We start from the raw sequence: 20802 nt of genomic DNA on the forward strand, positions 1-20802 counted from the left end.
TGAGGATATTTGTCAGTTTAATTATATAATAGTCCCAGTTTTAATCAAGTTTTTGTATAATTGTTTTCATTAATATGGTATCGATGTCGACCAGACTCACGGTTGAAAAGCCCAGTAGAACTTGCGTTGTCTGCGTTATAAACATGTCCGATTTTATACAATGCTTAAGCCTTTTCGTGTTTATATCCCCCAGCTATTTATCAAAATGCGTAGCCATGAATGCGATACGAAACAATGTAAAGTTTAATTACTAGTTAAATTTATTTAGACTTCATTTTCAAAACAGATTTGAAATCAGGTACTCTGGAAGGTACAGGCAGTTCCCATTCCACAAGTCACACTGTGTTTCATAATGCATGATAATAATGATTTCGTCGTTTTTCTGTCTATTGTTCTTTTTGCGCGAAATTCGATTTTATTATTATCACCAATGAAATCAATACTTTTGATCACGTGACTTTAAACTATTCCAATATGGAGGTCAAAAAATGTGCATGGATATTGAACTCATAAAGTGAAACGAAAAACTGCAAGTTCATGAATATAAGCGATTGTATCAAGTAGGTATGCATTCAGTACACAATAATAACATATACATATAGTATCTGCACAATCCAATTTTGTTTCTTTTGTTTAATCAGACATTAATTCACTGTTTTTGAGCTTCAAATTCGAGTGAAAAGGGAAGACTGCCTTCAAAACAATAACGAATACTCGTGTTTATATTGTAAAGGTTCACCTTAGAATATCATAGAAACTTTAAATCATTGATTATTTTCACCTGCCAAATTTGATGGCTGTTGTCAGCAGCAGTTCGTTGTTTTACAAACTTGGTAAATATGATAAAGGAGGTTGGTTTTTCTGGTCACAGAAAAGAACACTCCAGCTCTCACTCCTTTCTTCAAGGAAGAAAATGGATTGGTTCCAGTTCAACCCGTCTTTCAAAAAAAATCTTTTTTTATTAATCAAAATTCTCTTTGTAGGCATTTTAGTTTGTAAACAAAACACTTCCGAGATATATGGATTTGTTTTATTTCTGTACAACCCAGAGTAATACTAAACCATTTTCCAGTTCTTTTTTAAGAATGAGACAAGGTCAATCTGCAGAAATTGTGTCATTGAACATTGGACTGTGTTTTAACATTAGCATTGTGACATAAAAAATTTACAGGAAAATCCATGAAGTTGAGAGTGGTTAATAACATCAACAATAGCGAACCTTATAAAAAGTGTATTGCACACATGACTTTTCCTACCAAGTTTTGTATAAATAATGAAATATAATAACAATAATAGAAGACGTGACATCATGGTACCCCGATGAAACTAACTGACCCATCCATAGGGGTCCACCACTTAACAGCGTAAAACCAATCACATAATTTAATTGAAGTGCGATTAATGTAGAGAGTTTGGTGAAGACCAAGTTTGATTCCAGCAATTACAATTGAAGGGATTCCTACTGCTCCCCCTACTGCCTTAATATCACGGCTCAAGAACATGAAGGAAGAGTAAAGGGAAGTTATGATTTTTAAAAGTTGAATTTTATGTGTCGACCATGGGAATAAAAATTTCAACATTGCAACTACAAATTATATTCAAAAAGAAACATGGTGTGCGGAATCCTTTACCATTTTTTTCTTTCAATATTTTGAAAATGAATGAGTTATCTCTCTTTACACAAAAATTCACATGTAAACAATCTTATGGTTGGACTCCAAATGAAAGTAGGAATATACATACATGTACATGAACATTAGCTATAGGGATGATGTTCCAAATAAAAAAGAATACATCTAAAAGACAAAGCACATCAGATTTTAAGTAAATCTTATGAATTTATTCAAAATGCAGGGCTTATACTACTTGGCGACCTTGGCTAAGGAGTCGCTTTCCTGTCCCTCACTTTGCTTTTCCAGACCGCCAAAAGCGATATCTAGTTATCTGGTTCTGGACAGTCACTTTTGTCATCAGCAATTTAATTCTTTAGAAAAATGTGTTGAAAGCATTGACTTTGTAGATTGATTATATTTTATTCAAAGAAACAAATATACATATACAAATCAAATATTTTCTGTCACTTAAGGCCCTTGTCTTGGTACATTTTGTTGTACTCCTATATACATCAAAAGATTCTGATTTTAGGAAAAATGTATTTATTACTTAATTGGAACATAATTCGAATTGCCTTACAGGTAATGTTTGGCATTAAAAACAGTGTTTTCATTTACATGTAGTTTTAGAATAAGAGGAAATATTTTCAGAGTAGGAGGCAAAATCATTTTGGCGAGGGGTCTGGGGTCCGAAAAGAGATTTAGCAATTTTGAAGTTATTTTTCAGGGCCTACCTGCTCTTCAAAAACTTAAATAAAAAACAATGAAGCCATTACCCAAGCTGTTGTTTAATCATGAAAAAATTAAAAGCAATAAAAGGGCAAACTATGAGTCCCTGTCATCAATATCAACTGGTTAAAACATGCATAATAAACATCCAATACCTTGAATACACATAAAGTTGCCCGAAGAAAATACGCAAAGAAACAAAAAGAACTTGATAATAAACAATAATTCTGGCCATCCCCCTTCTTTATTTTAATCTTTTTGCTTAAAATACAGAAAACAATACAGGGATCTCCATGACCTGTTTTATGATGTCGCACCACCATTGTTAACATATCTTCCGCCATCGTCAAATGATCCCTGCCATTGTTAAATTATCTTCTGCCATTGTCAAATGATCCCTGCCATTGTTAAATTATCTTCTGCCATTGTCAAATTATCCCGCTATTGTCAAAATTTGTTTTTCAATTTGCTAGCCGCTGCCATTTTTGTTATAATCAATTGCATGTAATTGCATAACCTTGGGTTTATTGTATTATAATTCAAAGGATCCTCCTGATTACAGTTTTAAAGCCCTGAGGCTGAGGGATATCCGGCTAAAGATCGCTAATCACTTGTACAGGTAGATTGACACACCTAACAGGAGATCACTTGATCAAGATAGATGATGGGTTGCATTATTTAATTACGTTTCAGCAAGTGCTAATGAAAATTTAGATTAAAAAATAAATTTTAAATCCAGTTACAAAGAAAAAAGTTAAACAAGCCAAACGTGGTTTTATGTGGACTTACGTAATCAGCATCCCCCCTTTTAAACGAGTACAAAATAAGACGTAAAACAGAACATAATTTCATGCCAAATAACACAAGTACAGCAATTATCGATTATATTCAATCAATTTACAAGTTTAAAAGTAAATACATGAATATTAACTGCAACTTGATAATCTGAAGAAATTTCGTATCGTAATTCCGAATTCATTTTGTTGTTTACAATCAAATTGATACATCCAGTTTCCATTCAGAAACGAAAGATGCATGTTGCGTATTATATTACTATAAAGTATAAAATTTGCAATTTAAAGTCATTTAAACATTTTAAGTTGTAAATGTTTGCCCTCCAATTATTCAACGTTTTACAAAACAGGTATGAAACTTCTTGTTGTTAATGCAGCAAATCGTCGATACCAGTTCAAAACTTCTGAATTTGACAGTGAAGAAAAGATCCCCCCCCCCCCGATTTAAGCCCTAAACAATTACCAAAATAGCAAGAAAACGACTTGGGAACCTTAAGGACAGCTTGTGGTCATTCTTGACTAAGGGGGATCATACCGGAGCCATGCAGGCTTGGCATTGGAATTGTTACAAATGACAATTAATGAAAATATTGTTATTCTATGATGAAATAATTAAAAAATGCAATATATCAGTCAGTTCACCATTCCTTACATGGAAAGGGAGGAATGAAATATAATTTCGATCACGCCACATTATAGACACAGGTTTTGTCATGGTGTAAGTTCCTCCATCGTTAAATTTTCATCCATGGAGATTCCTGCAATATATATTCAACATATATTTGACTAGGTGCCGAATTAACTATATAGTGTGCCGATTTATCCAGGTGCTGAAGTGACTAGAATTCGTCAGATGCTGACTGATTTCACCATGTTTTATTTTACTTTATACTCTGGCGATTATACAATAAGATACATAAATGCACAAAAGTTTAAATCCATGTAAGATTTCACAAAGCGAGCTTTCTTATATTTGCTTTACTTTATATTAAAGCCGTCTCACGCTGAAAGTAGTCACTGATCGTTCTCTTCATGTTTTAGTTTGTAACGAGATTTCTGAAATATCCGCGGCAACATCAATCTCGATTTGTACAGATTTTATTGCTTTGTTTCAAAGGCTAAAAAGATTTGAAACTGGTAAGGTTTACTATTGTATTATTTACGACTGGCGGACGACTCAGAACCAGTCAGTACAAAAAAGATGTACAACAGATCCTGACTACGCGATTTTCATGTATGTCAAATTTTTGTCAATAAATTAATAGCCGACACAATACATGCAATAGGCGGCGGATTTTTATACGACCGCAAAAAAATTTTGTGGTCGTATATTGGTATGACGTTGGCGTCGTCGTCGTCGTCGTCCGGCGTCGTCGTCCGAATACATATTGGTTTTCGCACTCTAACTTTAGTTTAAGTGAATGGATCTTTTTGAAATTTGACCATAAGGTTAAATACCACAAAAGGAAGGTTTGGATTGATTTTGGGGGTAATGGTACCAACAGTTAAGGAATTAGGGGCCAAAAAGGGGCCAAAAATGAGCATTTTCTAGTTTCCAGACAATAACTGTGGAACGGTGTATGGATCTCTCTGAAATTATACTACAAGTTTCCATACCACAAAGGGATGGTTAGGATTTGCTTTGGGGGGTTATGGCTCAAACCGTTTAGGAATTAGGGGCAAAAAAGGGGGAAAAACAAGGTTGTCCTGGTTAATGGACAAATACATTAGTACAAAACATAATTTAAAGCAGTGTAAGGGAGATAAATCAAATACATCATTGAAATTATCTCCCTTACACTGCTTTTAAATTATGTATAAAGTAATGGTTAATGAACAATAAAGATAATCTAAAACAGTGTAAGGGAGGTAATCCAAATACAACGTTTTGGTTACTTCCCTTACTCTGCTTTTAAATTATGTTTAAAGAAATGCATATTTATAAAGGAAGACCAGTAAAAATATCTGCAAATGTTTTCATCTTTTTTTTTTACAAAAAAATCCATATGAAAGATTTGACACTATATTTTTATTAATTCTATTATAAAATAGATTAAGTTAGCACTATGGTAAATTTAAATGGGTAATTATGGTTGCCAACTCCATTGGAAATTTGAATTGAGATTATGACCATATCTTGAGGGAAAGAATTTTTTTGGGGGAAAAAGGGGGGGGGGGGGATAAAAAGAAATTGTGGGGGCCAATTTTTTCTCATTTCAGATTTCAGAAATTAAAAAGAATTATTCTTCAAATATTATTTTTTTTTCAAATTTCAAGAAGTAATCTTTAATTGCACAGTATGGCGCATTAGATTTGTAAAATCTTTGATCACATTTATTTATTTGTTATGCCGAATCTAACAGTGTATTTAGATTTTTAATTTTGGGTCCAGTTTTCAAATTGGTCTACATTAATGTTCAAAGGGTCCAAAATTAAACTTTGTTTGATTTTAGCAAAAATTGAATATATGAGGTTCTTTGATATGCTGAATCTAAACATGTATTTAGATTTTTGATTTTTGGCCCAGTTTTCAAGTTGGTCCAAATTGGGGTCCAAAATTAAACTTTGTTTGATTTCAACAAAAATTGAATATATGGGGTTCTTTGATATGCTGAATCTAACCATGTATTTAGATTTTTTATTTGTGGACCCCGTTATCTAATTGGTTCATATTGAGGTCAAAAGGGTCCAAAATTAAACTTTGTTTGATTTCATCTAAAATTGAATTATTGGGGTTCTTTGATATTCCAAATCTAACCGTGTATTTAGGTTCTTAATTTTGGGTCCTGTTTTTTAAATTGGTCTACATTGAGGTCCAAAGGGTCCAAAATTAAACTTAGTTTGATTTTAACAAAAATTGAATTCTTGGTGTTCTTTGATATGCTGAATCTAAACATGTGTTTAGATTTTTGATTATGGGCCCAGTTTTCAAGTTGGTCCAAGATAGGGTCCAGTATTTAAACTTTGTTTGATTTCAACAAAAATTGAATATATGGGGTTCTTTGATATGCTGAATCTAAACATGTATTTAGATTTTTGATTATGGGCCCAGTTTTCAAGTTGGTCCAAATTGGGGTCCAAAATTAAACTTTGTATGATTTCAACAAAAATTGAATATATGATGTTCTTTGATATGCTGAATCTAACCATGTATTTAGATTTTTTATTTGTAGGCCCCGCTATCAAATTGGTTCATATTGAGGTCAAAAGGGTCCAAAATTAAACTTTGTTTGATTTCATCGAAAATTGAATTATTGGGGTTCTTTGATATGCCAAATCTAACCGTGTTTTTAGATTTTTAATTTGGGTCCCGTTTTTTAAATTGGTCTTCATTGAGGTCCAAAGGGTCCAAAATTAAACTTAGTTTGATTTTAACAAAAATTGAATTCTTGGGGTTCTTTGATATGCTGAATCTAAACATGTATTTAGATTTTTGATTATGGGCCCAGTTTTCAAGTTGGTCCAAGTTGGGGTCCAAAATTAAACTTTTTTTTATTTCAACAAAAATTGAATATATGGGGTTCTTTGATATGCTGAATCTAACCATGAATTTAGAATTTTTATTTGTGGGCCCCGCTATCAAATTGGTTCATATTGAGGTCAAAAGGGTCCAAAATTAAACTTTGTTTGATTTCATCAAAAATTGAATTATTGGGGTTCTTTGATATTTCAAATCTAACCGTGTATTTAGATTTTTAATTTTAAGTCCCGTTTTTTAAATTGGTCTACATTAAGGTCCAAAGGGTCCAAAATTAAACTTAGTTTGATTTTAGCAAAAATTGAATTCTTGGGGTTCTTTGATATGCTGAATCTAAACATGTGTTTAGATTTTTATACGACCGCAAAAAAATTTTTGTGGTCGTATATTGGTATGACGTTGGCGTCGTCGTCGTCCGGCGTCGTCGTCCGAATACATATTGGTTTTCGCACTCTAACTTTAGTTTAAGTGAATGGATCTTTTTGAAATTTGACCATAAGGTTAAATACCACAAAAGGAAGGTTGGGATTGATTTTGGGGGTTATGGTACCAACAGTTAAGGAATTAGGGGCCAAAAAGGGCCAAAAATGAGCATTTTCTAGTTTCCAGACAATAACTGTGGAACGGTGTATGGATCTCTCTGAAATTATACTACAAGTTTCCATACCACAAAGGGATGGTTAGGATTTGCTTTGGGGGGTTATGGCTCAAACCGTTTAGGAATTAGGGGCAAAAAAGGGGGAAAAACAAGGTTGTCTTGGTTAATGGACAAATAATTTAGTACAAAACATAATTTAAAGCAGTGTAAGGGAGATAAATCAAATACATCATTGAAATTATCTCCCTTACACTGCTTTTAAATTATGTATAAAGTAATGGTTAATGAACAATAAAGATAATCTAAAACAGTGTAAGGGAGGTAATCCAAATACAACGTTTTGGTTACTTCCCTTACACTGCTTTTAAATTATGTTTAAAGAAATGCATATTTATAAAGGAAGACCAGTAAAAATATCTGCAAATGTTTTCATCTTTTTTTTTTACAAAAAAATCCATATGAAAGATTTGACACTATATTTTTATTAATTCTATTATAAAATAGATTAAGTTAGCACTATGGTAAATTCAAATGGGTAATTATGGTTGCCAACTCCATTGGAAATTTGAATTGAGATTATGACCATATCTTGAGGGAAAGAATTTTTTGGGGGGAAAAAGGGGGGGGGGGATAAAAAGAAATTGTGGGGGGCCAATTTTTTCTCATTTCAGATTTCAGAAATTAAAAAGAATTATTCTTCAAATATTATTTTTTTTTCAAATTTCAAATATTGAAAAATTTCAAGAAGTAATCTTTAATTGCACAGTATGGCGCATTAGATTTGTAAAATCTTTGATCACATTTATTTATTTGTTATGCCGAATCTAACAGTGTATTTAGATTTTTAATTTTGGGTCCAGTTTTCAAATTGGTCTACATTAATGTCCAAAGGGTCCAAAATTAAACTTTGTTTGATTTTAGCAAAAATTGAATATATGAGGTTCTTTGATATGCTGAATCTAAACATGTATTTAGATTTTTGGTTTTTGGCCCAGTTTTCAAGTTGGTCCAAATTGGGGTCCAAAATTAAACTTTGTTTGATTTCAACAAAAATTGAATATATGGGGTTCTTTGATATGCTGAATCTAACCATGTATTTAGATTTTTTATTTGTGGACCCCGCTATCAAATTGGTTCATATTGAGGTCAAAAGGGTCCAAAATTAAACTTTGTTTGATTTCATCTAAAATTGAATTATTGGGGTTCTTTGATATTCCAAATCTAACCGTGTATTTAGGTTTTTAATTTTGGGTCCTGTTTTTTAAATTGGTCTACATTGAGGTCCAAAGGGTCCAAAATTAAACTTAGTTTGATTTTGACAAAAATTGAATTCTTGGTGTTCTTTGATATGCTGAATCTAAACATGTGTTTAGATTTTTGATTATGGGCCCAGTTTTCAAGTTGGTCCAAGATAGGGTCCAGTATTTAAACTTTGTTTGATTTCAACAAAAATTGAATATATGGGGTTCTTTGATATGCTGAATCTAAACATGTATTTAGATTTTTGATTATGGGCCCAGTTTTCAAGTTGGTCCAAAATTAAACTTTGTTTGATTTCATCGAAAATTGAATTATTGGGGTTCTTTGATATGCCAAATCTAACCGTATTTTTAATTTGGGTCCCGTTTTTTAAATTGGTCTTCATTGAGGTCCAAAGGGTCCAAAATTAAACTTAGTTTGATTTTAACAAAAATTGAATTCTTGGGGTTCTTTGATATGCTGAATCTAAACATGTGTTTAGATTTTTGATTATGGGCCCAGTTTTCAAGTTGGTCCAAGTTGGGGTCCAAAATTAAACTTTTTTTGATTTCAACAAAAATTGAATATATGGGGTTCTTTGATATGCTGAATCTAACCATGAATTTAGATTTTTTATTTGTGGGCCCCGCTATCAAATTGGTTCATATTGAGGTCAAAAGGGTCCAAAATTAAACTTTGTTTGATTTCATCAAAAATTGAATTATTGGGGTTCTTTGATATTCCAAATCTAACCGTGTATTTAGATTTTTAATTTTAAGTCCCGTTTTTTAAATTGGTCTACATTAAGGTCCAAAGGGTCCAAAATTAAACTTAGTTTGATTTTAGCAAAAATTGAATTCTTGGGGTTCTTTGATATGCTGAATCTAAACATGTGTTTAGATTTTTGATTATGGGCCCAGTTTTCAAGTTTGTCCAAGTTGGGGTCCAAAATTAAACTTTGTTTGATTTTAACAAAAATTGAATATATGGGGTTCTTTGATATGCTGAATCTAACCATGTATTTTGATTTTGGACATTGGACCATAATAGGTAAATTAAAAAAATTCAAGTTCTTAGACCACATTCTTTCTGTGTCGGAAACCTATGCTGTGTCAAATATTTAATAACAATCCAAATTCAGAGCTGTATCAAGCTTGAATGTTGTGTCCATACTTGCCCCAACTGTTCAGGGTTCGACCTCTGCGGTCGTATCAAGCTGCGCCCCAGCGAAGCATTTTATTGATTATGGGCCCAGTTTTCAAGTTTGTCCAAGTTGGGGTCCAAAATTAAACTTTGTTTGATTTTAACAAAAATTGAATATATGGTGTTCTTTGATATGCTGAATCTAACCATGTATTTTGATTTTGGACATTGGACCATAATAGGTAAATTAAAAAAATTCAAGTTGTTAGACCACATTCTTTCTGTGTCAGAAACCTATGCTGTGTCAAATATTTAATAACAATCCAAATTCAGAGCTGTATCAAGCTTGAATGTTGTGTCCATACTTGCCCCAACTGTTCAGGGTTCGACCTCTGCGGTCGTATCAAGCTGCGCCCCAGCGAAGCATTTTATTTCAGTTGCTGGCTCTTATTGAAAACACTGAAAAACGTCCTATTCTTTTCCAAATCGCTTGTCAAAGATGTTCATGTTGTAAATTTTCTTTGCCATTGAAAAATTTATATGAACCACGGATTGGAGCACACCAGCTATTGACGGAAATCTGTATTCTTACAAAAAGGACTACACTTAGACTCAAGAATGGCACAGCTGATAGAGGAATAATGATCCAAAAATGAAAAATACACATATCTAAAAGTGTGCATTAATAGACATTTGGTTAGATATTCTTTGTTACAATTATTATTTTAATGCAAATGCATTGCATCAATTGATTTATGTTGCTAAAATTGATTAAATCTCATCAACAAAATAGTATTCGTTATTGGACTTTGATTGATAAATGAATTACTTTTCCTTTGTCTATTTTATCCCCCCCCCCCTTAGCGACAGTAACAATTGGAAATAAATATAAATAGACTAATAAAAGATAGGTGTGTTTCTGGTTGCATGCCCCCAAACAATAGGGTTGGTACATGTACATGTATGTCAGAATTTTTTGATTTTTACAAATTTTTTTTCTTCAATGGATCTCATATCATGAAGTTCTTTGAATGTTTTTCATTGTGAAGCTGTCATGAACATTGTTATATCAGGTTTAAAGATGCATTTCATCAACCAAACTTCGAGCACACTACATGTAGTTATGATTAGCCCGCCAACTGTTAATTATCATTCACGGTCACAAAAATGCCTTTCCAAATAGCGCATACTAGACCAATTGGCCTTATGTAATTATAAATGACAATTTAAGACATGATAAACTGAATAATGATATTCTCAGATATTTGGCTTGAAGTTGGCTTTAAATGGCTGCATTTGAATGCCTTACAACTATTTGTTCAGTGAAAAAAGTTTAATACGATCTAATTACTGAGAATGTCCAACTGGCTAAAAAAGATTGGTACTGCTTTAATTTACAGGTGACAGTTCAATCTCAGATATTGAAATGAAGAAATACACAATGTATGCAGATGCTTTATACAATTATTCACAAAAGTTAATTAATATATATTATATATTATGCCAAAAAAAATATGTGTTCCTTCCAAAAAAAAATAGGGTCAGTAGGTCGGAAATGTATATTTTTTTTTAACTTAACATTTTTTATTTTGTTCGAAATCAGGAAATTTCACCAAGTCCGGTTCTGGTATAAACATACTGTAACTGGAAATTGTGCCATTTAAAGTTTGTCAATGAACAGAGTTGTGACTTTTAAAATTTCTGTCCATTATTTTTTTATGAAAAAAGTTGGCGGTTCAAACAACTAATATATTGAAAAAACATTTTTGAAGAAATCATCATAAAACGTTCTGGTCGGTCGGGAAACCCCAAACACAAAATTTTTTTTTTTTGGAGTTAAAATAGAAAAATTCTGGTAGAATAATATCTACCTAAGAATGATACATTTGAACTAAAGCTGCCTGCATGTATATGAATACAACACGATGGGTGCTATGTGGAGCAGGATCTGCTTACCCTTCCGGAGCACCTGAGATCACCCCTGGTTATTGGTGGGGTTAGTGTTGCTCAGTCTTTAGTTTTCTATGTTGTGTGTAGACATTAAGCAACCAACAATCAATCTATGTTGTGTTTTGTGTACTCTATTGCCACTTTATTTTTGACTTATGAGTTTGATTGACCCTTTGGTATCTTTCACCTCTCTTTTGCAAAGAAATGACTCCTGTTATAAATTACATCATGTATGGATGTTCTTGTCAGGTTGATTCCCTCGCAGCACTAACAATGCTTTGATTTATTGATAGTTATACTCTTATGACATATGGTCTAGATAGGCAAAGGAAGAGGTTTGTGTGCACATGAAACTGGTGAAGCCCCACCTCCTGTTCAAAGTCAGGTTATCTGGACCATTTGTTGATTGTCTTTTTGGAGGACTAGAGTCATTTGCATAGTTCTCGAAATCTTTTTTTCCTTGGTGATCCTTAAAGAAAATCTGCTGGTCCTGACTATTATTCTATTGCAAAATATCAAAAAACTTTTGTACTGTCCAATATTTTTGGCTTTTTCTATGTATTACCGGTATGTATTATTTATTATGATTAATTTCATTAAGTTAGGTAAAACTTGTCACTTTATCTTGTTATTGATGGTTTATTAGTCTTAAGCTAGCTGTGTAGACTTGATTTTCTTTGTTGGGATTTATATCATCATGGCTTAAACTTGTAAGAGTTGCACCTCATAAGGTATGCCAATACTCAAGATTCATCTGACACATTTTATATAGCCATAATGATGTGAAAGCTTCACAATACACACTTCTTACAACTTTATATGGAACCTGGGTTTATTAATACTATAATTTGTATAATGAATTACATTTTCATACATGTATGTACAAATGTTTGCATACATTTATTACTGATAGTACAAAAACCAAACATACATTGTACGTACAAATAAGTAATGAGCCAATCAAAATTTGTGACAACCATATAGTACTAAATATTCTATACTAGAAATTGACAATAAGTCTCTTGAAATTTCTTTTATAATATTAGTACAATTTCCCATCCTCTGAACCACAAGAAAGTGTTTTTGTCCATATTGTCTGGTACAGTGGTTGCCTTCATACAGTGCAGAAGCTTATACTTTAAGCAAAACAACATAATATTTAATAGCCATATTTCAGATATTTTGAAGTGTTTATCCAGAAGACAAGTTCTGAATCTAATAATGATTTTTCTGTACATACAGAACTTCAGTTCTATTTTTATCATTTCATTAATTTATCACGACCAAAAATGGAAACCAATAAAAGCCACACCACTGACATCATTTAATATGGCTCAGTAAATCGAAATAAGTTTGAAATTATTGATTTTGATCTTCCCTTTCAAATAGAATCCAAGTCATTATAGAAGTAAGTTTTCATTTAAATACAGGATTTAAATCTTTCTGTAATTTTCCGATTAAGAATTACAGTTACGTCAGTAAAATGAACAGTTATGGTAGATGATTGGTAACAGTATAAATAGTACAAACAATACACATCATGATTTAGCTTGTAATTACCATTAGACTACCTTATATTGACTTTAATAATGTAATAGAATTTCTTTGGAGTAAGAATATATTTCATTTTTACCCGTTGGCAGTTTTCCAGTTTATAGTGTTTATTATCAATAAGATAAACCCAGACTTGTGAGGTCTATTGTGTCCGGGATAAACCCAACTGAGGCTACAGACAGGCTGAGGAAATTTTGTTGTTACTTTATAAAATGATAAAAATGGCAATGGCGTACCAGACTTTGGATGTAATTGTAAAGAAGGGCTATGATATAATAACTCTTGACAGAATTAGCTCTACACCCATTTGACAAAACCCAAAAGCAAAGAAACAGCACCTTTGATATGCCGTTCTTTAATTCAAAGTCACAGTAAGACCTTCAACACAGAGCAAAAACTCACACCTTGATTTACTGTCCTTACTGCAAGTTCTAGTCCACAAAGATAGATGTGACTAACATGTTTATGGATCATTTGTTAATTACATCTAATGTTGTTACAAAAGTGTTAAATTTGAAAGTCTGAAGAACACAGCCATGACAGCAAAAAAGCCATCACCAACAAATAGATCTATGGAATTATTTTATTCCTATCTTAATATCTGTTCTGTTAATAAAGAATTGAAGAATATCATGATTAATTTAATTAGTTTATCGAATGTATGATTCTAAATGAAGAAAAAAAGAACAGTGACTTGTCTGTAAATTCTATGTACATGGTTGTACATGTATATGTACCTTGTTCTCTTGGAAACATTCAACATAATTTTGAACAGAGGCATGCTTATTTATGTGTTAGAATTAGGGTGACACATAAGCTAGGTCACAATTAACATTACATACACCAATGCATCACCATTGTACATTTTAGAATTTAATTAGAAATATAACTTACAGAATTGAACTCTGTACTAGTGCATGTAGTTTAAGCAGTGACCTATATCATTTGTACATGTTTGGTTGGGACTAATTGTTACCTACATGCACTTGAAATGATGGTGTTGTGTTGGGGATCCCAACCCATAAAAGGCCAAAAATTATATTTACATTGTTTGTTGTCGCCTACCTACCCACCTAAAAAGCAGCCTACCTAAAAAAAGTTTAAAGATTTTTTTCTGCTCTAACGTCGTTTTCTTGTCTAAAACTTGTAACTAGCATAAGTTGGCCAAAAAATTAAAAGAATCTACCTACCTACCCAACCCTAGAAAGCATGGGTAAGCAACATCAAACAAAGATTTTCTTAAGGGTGGCCTTATTTTGAACAGACATATTTTGAAAAAAGTAAATTTAAAGGATACTTTTATTTTTTATATACATGTATATTAGAATTGTTTCCCATGTGTCTGTCAATCATTTAACGAAATAAGATTGTAACATTGACACTGTATGTCTATATAACTTTTTCTAGTTGAATAAAATCAGATAAAAAGTAATTTAAATATTAAGCATCAATTTATTTTCTTTGTTAGAAGTTTTGGTTTATAAGTGAGGCTGTCGTAAAACATTTGCCTGTAGGCTATTTCCTATAAAAATGATTGTGTATGTTATATGAATTAACTTAGTGGAAAATAAATCAAGTATAAAATTATGCTTGGTTTTTACAGGTTATGCAGCTAAAAACTGGTAAGAATGTATAAAACCTTTAAACCTTTAAACCACACCCCAAGTTTATAGTACAAAAAACACTTTACACTTTACATGAGCTGCAACCATTATCCTAAATCTAGGTAACCCATATGCATTAGGCCAGAAGAATTATAGTTCTAGGAAATGGGTTACACCGCTGTCCCAGGTCAGGGGGAGGGTCGGGCACCCACAAACTTGTTTAACCCTGCCATAATCAGTATCAGTGTATGTGCCTGTCCCAAGTCATCATCAGGAGCCTGTAATTCAGTGATTGTTCTTTGTTGCGGTATATCATATTTGATCATCGTTTATTGTTCTGTGCATAAATCAGGCTATTAGTTTTCTCATTTGAATTGCTTTACATTTGTCATGCAGGAGTCTTTATAGCTTACTTTTTGGTAAGGGTTTGGCTCATTATTGAATGCTTTACATTTGTCATGCAGGAGTCTTTATAGCTTATTTTGGTCTCTGGTGGAAAGTTGTCTCATTGGCAATCACCTCATCTTCTTATTTTTATATTCTTCTGTTTTAATTTGCACCACCTCAACAGACCTTTCAGGAAACCAGCTGATCAAAATTTGGAAGCAGCTGCTTGAACCCTGATCATGCCATTAAAAATGTACCATATATATATATATATATATATATACATTTATGTGTACATTTTGCACATGTATCAGTCATCTACAGGGCCTCGGTGGCAGAGTGGTCAAGGTTGTTCATCTACAGGGCCTCGGTGGCAGAGTGGTCAAGGTACAATGTAGTTCAACTACAGGGCCTCGGTGGCAGAGTGGTCAAGGTTGTTCATCTACAGGGCCTCGTTGGCAGAATGGTCAAGGTAGTTCATCTAAAGGGCCTTGGTGGCAGAGTGGTCAAGGTAGTTCAACTACAGGGCCTCGGTGGCAGAGTGGTCAAGGTTGTTCATCTACAGGGCCTTGGTGGCAGAATGGTCAAGGTAGTTCATCTACAGGGCCTTGGTGGCAGAGTGGTCAAGGTAGTTCAACTACAGGGCCTTGGTGGCAGAGTGGTCAAGGTTGTTCATCTACAGGGCCTCGGTGGCAAAGTGGTCAAGGTAGTTCATGTACAGGGCCTTGGTGGCAGAATGGTCAAGGTAGTTCATCTATTGTATCACTAGCCTGTCAACAGTTAGGTTGTGGGTTTGGAGCCTCACATGTTGTAGGTGTGTTCAATTCCAATCTTAATTAACTGGGATTGCCAGTTTTCCTGCCTAAGGTCATTGGTTCTCTCAGGGCAATATGGCTGCCATGATATAGCCAGTAGTGCTGAAAAAGGCGTAATTCACCAACATTCAACCAATTAGTACATTATCTACAGTCATACAAATTCCCATAATGTAACAGTGAACACCATTTCTGAATTAGCTCATTTCATTCAGTGTTGGTTGTGAGTGATAATTAGACCAATCAGAATGCCAAAAACAGTGGCATTCCCATAATGCATCAGTTTTTCTGAATTGGTCCATTTCATTTAGTGTTAGTAGTAAGTGACATCTAGACCAATCAGAATGTCCAAAACAGTGACATTCCGTTAATGAGACAGTGAATTGGTCCATTTCATTCAGTATTAGTCGTAAGTGACATTAGACCAATCAGAATTCCCAAAACAGTGACATTCTCAAAATGCAACATCATTTCTGAACTGGTACATGGGATTCAGTGTACATGTTAGTGGTGTCCTAAATAGTTGGTGTTTAAAAAAAAATATTTCATCTTATTAATACATGCACATATACTTGGAAGTTCTCATTTTGATTTTTTTCTTTACAGGACTTGCTTAAAGAAAGAATATAAAATTTAAAGAATTAATTTGAGATGTTGACAGTGACTTGGATGCTAATGTGATCGTAGTTTTAGACTGGATGATAAAAGAACTGATATAAAAGTAAGATGTATATTTATAATTTAATATACATCATGTAATAAATATTCTGTACTAAAAAAAATTTCAAATTCAAAATTTCTGAGCCCCTATATATCAAAATTCAGTGAGTACTGTAAATGTTTGAATGACAGTCTGTTAATAACATGTCTTCATTACAAAAATTGGTCCAACAAATATTTATGTTACACTTTATCTGCTACTACTGAACAAAATGACCATGTTTGGACAGTAGCTTGACAGAGGTGTGTTGTAAGTTGTGAGAGCTTTTCAGATCTGTCAGACTGTCATCTGGTTTACCACTGAATTATCAATGGGGTATGCTTAGCATGACAACACATACATGTACTATTTTGTTTAAAATTCATATGGAAAAACATGTTATTCACTTAGTCTGTAGAACTGTGAGCCCTTCTATCATAAACTCAGCTTTTCAGGCAGTTACTTAATGTTGTTATGTAACAATATAGCTGAGTTGCTGAAATTGATAATCTCTTGTCATTAATGTATGTATACATAACTGCTTAATCTTAGATGAAGTAACAGGTGGACTGAAAATTGACATGAATTGATATATACTAACCCATTCATACACATGTAAGGATGAGATCCATATATTTATGTAATAATAATTTTACATAATAGTTTTTCCACACATGGTTTAAAAAATGCGCTAGTCAGAGGTTTCTGAATTAAAATATTTGTACATGTTGTAAATTATAATTCAAGTTATACCAAATATTCCTCTGACTTTTCTCAAATAATTGAGGCCTAATAAGAATCTGATTAGAATGCCCTCAACAGAAAAAGGTTGGATATCTGTTCACTAAATCTTATTTGTATACATGCACATGTATGTGACAATTGCTCTGTTTTTCTCTGACAAAATGAGTCAGCATCCACATTTCAAGTCTGTTTCAGGAGCTTCATCTTATTTAATTTAATTTAATTGCCTCATCAATGATTATTAAAAAAATTGTAATAAAATTTTATGGCACCTTCAGTTTTAATTTTTTACAGAAGGGGGGTCTATTCTTGTTTTAGTACAATCATTTATTATTTTTTTTTTTTGGAAAGGGGAGGGGGGGTGTTTCCACAATGACAGATCAACAGTGAATTGTTTGGATTTGCTATTATGACCTGATTGATATTGCTATAGAGAAAAACAGGTAGTTTTATAATTTTTTATAGAATAATTATTTTATAGTAATAAGTACATATGTAAAAATATTCATAGTCACATCATTGAAATTTTTAGTAAAATTGGGTAAAGGGTTTTTAATTGTATATTTTGTTGACACAATATGACATGGATGTGAGCCTTAACTTGTTATTATTTGATTAACAATAAAGTCTCGATACTCGTTTCACACAGCGGTACTTATTTACTACCAACCATCTCAGCAGCGGACATTTAAACGAGCCAAATCAATGCATAAATAATATTGAAGTTTTGTACATATAAAGGTATTGCTTTGAACAAAAGACGAGTATTCAATCTCTTACCTGTGTTTGAGAGATTTTTAACAAAAGGGGGAAGTAGTAGCTATCATGTGGTAGGGTCACGACTGACTTTTAGTTGATTTGAGACAGATTTAAACGAGAAGGACAACACGATATGAGGACTTTAAACAGGTATTTTTGTTTGTTAGTGGGAAATTTATTTGTTTATTTGAAAACCTTTGTCAGCCATGTTTATTGAATTATCAAATAGATTATAAAATATTTATCGTAAAAAGACGATTGACCCAGAGGTCATCTTCGTCCCTTTTAGCCTTAGAAGTATTTGAATTTACCTGTTAAGTATAATACTAACGACATTAATGTGTTATTTACATATGTAAACAAATTACTCTGATGATTTTGGATGATACCTGTTAAAGTAATCACTATTCTTTACTGTGTTTTATTTGTTTTCTATTTACTGGTAAGAGATAATAAGATTGAGTTAGTACCCCTAACACTAATTTGTAGTTAGCACAGAAAATCAATTGAATGTTATTATGATATTGTAATTAAAGTACATGAGAATAAAATGACACAGTATCAATTGATAATAAATCTCTGTGAATCACAATTTATGTAAATATCTACACTTCAATCACATTTTTGACTACATGTGTTACCATTCATGTTGAACTGTATAGTGTATAGAATTGGTTTTCCAAAAAAAAAAACAACAGATATTTGCACTAAGTCAGTTTGAATTCTGAAAAGTACTGCTGATGTTACCCCCCCCCCCCCCCCCCCCCACCAAAAAAAAATATTTTGAGATCCAGTAAGATAGATCTATTTAGAACCTAAATATTTGTAAAGAAAGGGCCAATGTGAGCTATAACCATCTCTTGCCATCCGTTGTCTGTTAACTTGAATACAAAAATCTACTCCTTTGAAACAATTGCCCAATTGCAACCAGACATGTCCACAATCATCTTAAAGTTGTGACGCATGATTTTGCTGGCCACCCAAAATTGCTTCCATAGCTAAAAACAGAAAATAGGGCAGTCTTCACTATAAACTTTCAAATCTTCAGGTCCAGAGCTCAATTTTTGGAAAATTTTTTTTTGATTCTGTGGATGATTTTTACAGGCCCAAAAGCAATTTTGCAAGCCTTGGCTACTGGGCCTGTGGTTAAGCATGAAGACTGATAGGGCTGGGTAAAATACAAGTTCTGGCTTTCTTCTTAAAGTCTGTTAAAGATGGAAACGAAAATCTTATAAAGTAGAAATATTCAGAGTATTTGAATGTCAAGATTTACATTTACTGTCCAATTTTCACCAAAACTGTCAGATGTATTATATATGGAGTTTTGATGATTTCTACCATTTTTTGGCGTTTTTGTCTATTTTGAAAATCATAATAGGAAACACTTTAATTGGGAAAAATGATCAGCAAGAAGAGGTCTACAAATAAGTTTTTGGGCTGAAATGGTCAGAAGACTTCTTAAAGAAGTTATTTAAATTGAAATTCTAAATTTTTTGTGCTTTGTGCTATAATATTGAAAAGAAAAAACGTTAAAAAGACAAAAAATATCAGAATGTAAAGATCTACACAACAGCCAAACATTGTTGTTTTTGATAAAAGTTTGATATTGCCCTTGAATGATGATATTTTTTACATTTATATTTTAGCAATTTTGTCTATTTTCTTGAAGGCTTTATAGCTATAATAAGTAGACAGACACTTTAAATTGCAAAGATGATCAACAAAAAGAGATCTACAAAAACTTTGAATCACCAAAATTGTTAGATGACTCCTTACAGGAATGTTTTGCTCTCATGTAATGACTATTTATAATAGAATGTCAAAAACTGTTAACAGAAAATTAGATCTGAATTAGTTAAAATGATGGAAATTGTCAGTTGACTCATTATAGGAGAAATTTCCCTTAGTTGATGTTTTTTATACCCCCGCTTTATTATACCCCCACTTTAAAAAAGTGGGGGTATACTGTTTTACCTCTGTCTGTCCATCCGTCAGTCCATCCATCCATCCGTCAGTCCGTCCGTCCCATGATTATTTTCGTCGCATTTTTCTCAGGAACTACGTACTTGATAAGGATTTCTGAAATTTGGTTTCAGGGTTTATATATGTAAGTTACAACGTGTGATGCGTTTTCAGATTCATCACTCAACAACTTTCTGTTTACCGAAACATTTAGGCGGGGGTATCATCAGTGAGAAGTAGCTCACAGTTTTACTTGTTTTTTTTACATTTTTTCCACCCTTAATTGATGTTTTTTGGCAAACTTTTTTACTGTTTGCTGTAGAAAGAAGCTTGAACAGTAAAACGATCAACCACACAAGATCTGCAAATAAGTAAAATGAGTGAAACTTACAAGAGTTGTTTCTTGTAGCCCACACAGTTTAAATTAAACCAAATATTTGTGTTGTATTTTGTTAATTTTATACAAAAATGCCAGGTGAGCAATGCAGGCTCCTTGTACCTCTAGTTTTGTTTGTTGTAAGATGCAAATGTGTATCAAGGCGCTTACACATATTTTAGAGCATAATGTTATGCATTTTATCTTCTTAATCATAAATAGCAAGATATGCAAAAAAACATCTTGAAATTTAAAGTGCTTTTACACTATAGGATAAAAGAGAAAATTTAAATAAAATTTTGAATCATTATTCTATTTGCTTAACAAAGAGATTTTCTACATCTTATCAGTTTAATC

At 32.6% G+C, this 20802-nt stretch overlaps 1 protein-coding gene across 4 annotated transcripts in view; it reads left to right on the forward strand.

Annotated features, from left to right (window-relative positions):
* The first annotated feature begins 462 nt into the window (after nt 1-462).
* The window catches only part of LOC127706291 (B-cell CLL/lymphoma 9 protein-like), a 69399-nt gene continuing 49059 nt past the window's right edge, over nt 463-20802 (forward strand). For 2 of the 4 annotated variants that reach the window (XM_052210801.1, XM_052210804.1), the window contains exons 1-2: nt 473-560; nt 16511-16625. The gene's annotated coding sequence lies outside the window, so the exon portion shown is untranslated. Of the gene's footprint in view, nt 565-16510; nt 16626-17717; nt 18258-20802 lie in introns of those variants that run through there. The other 2 variants (XM_052210803.1, XM_052210802.1) reach the window with 2 other exon arrangements.

This window comes from Mytilus californianus, unplaced genomic scaffold (assembly GCF_021869535.1).
Source record: "Mytilus californianus isolate M0D057914Y unplaced genomic scaffold, xbMytCali1.0.p SCAF_6, whole genome shotgun sequence".
Taxonomy (NCBI): Eukaryota; Metazoa; Mollusca; class Bivalvia; order Mytilida; family Mytilidae; genus Mytilus; species Mytilus californianus.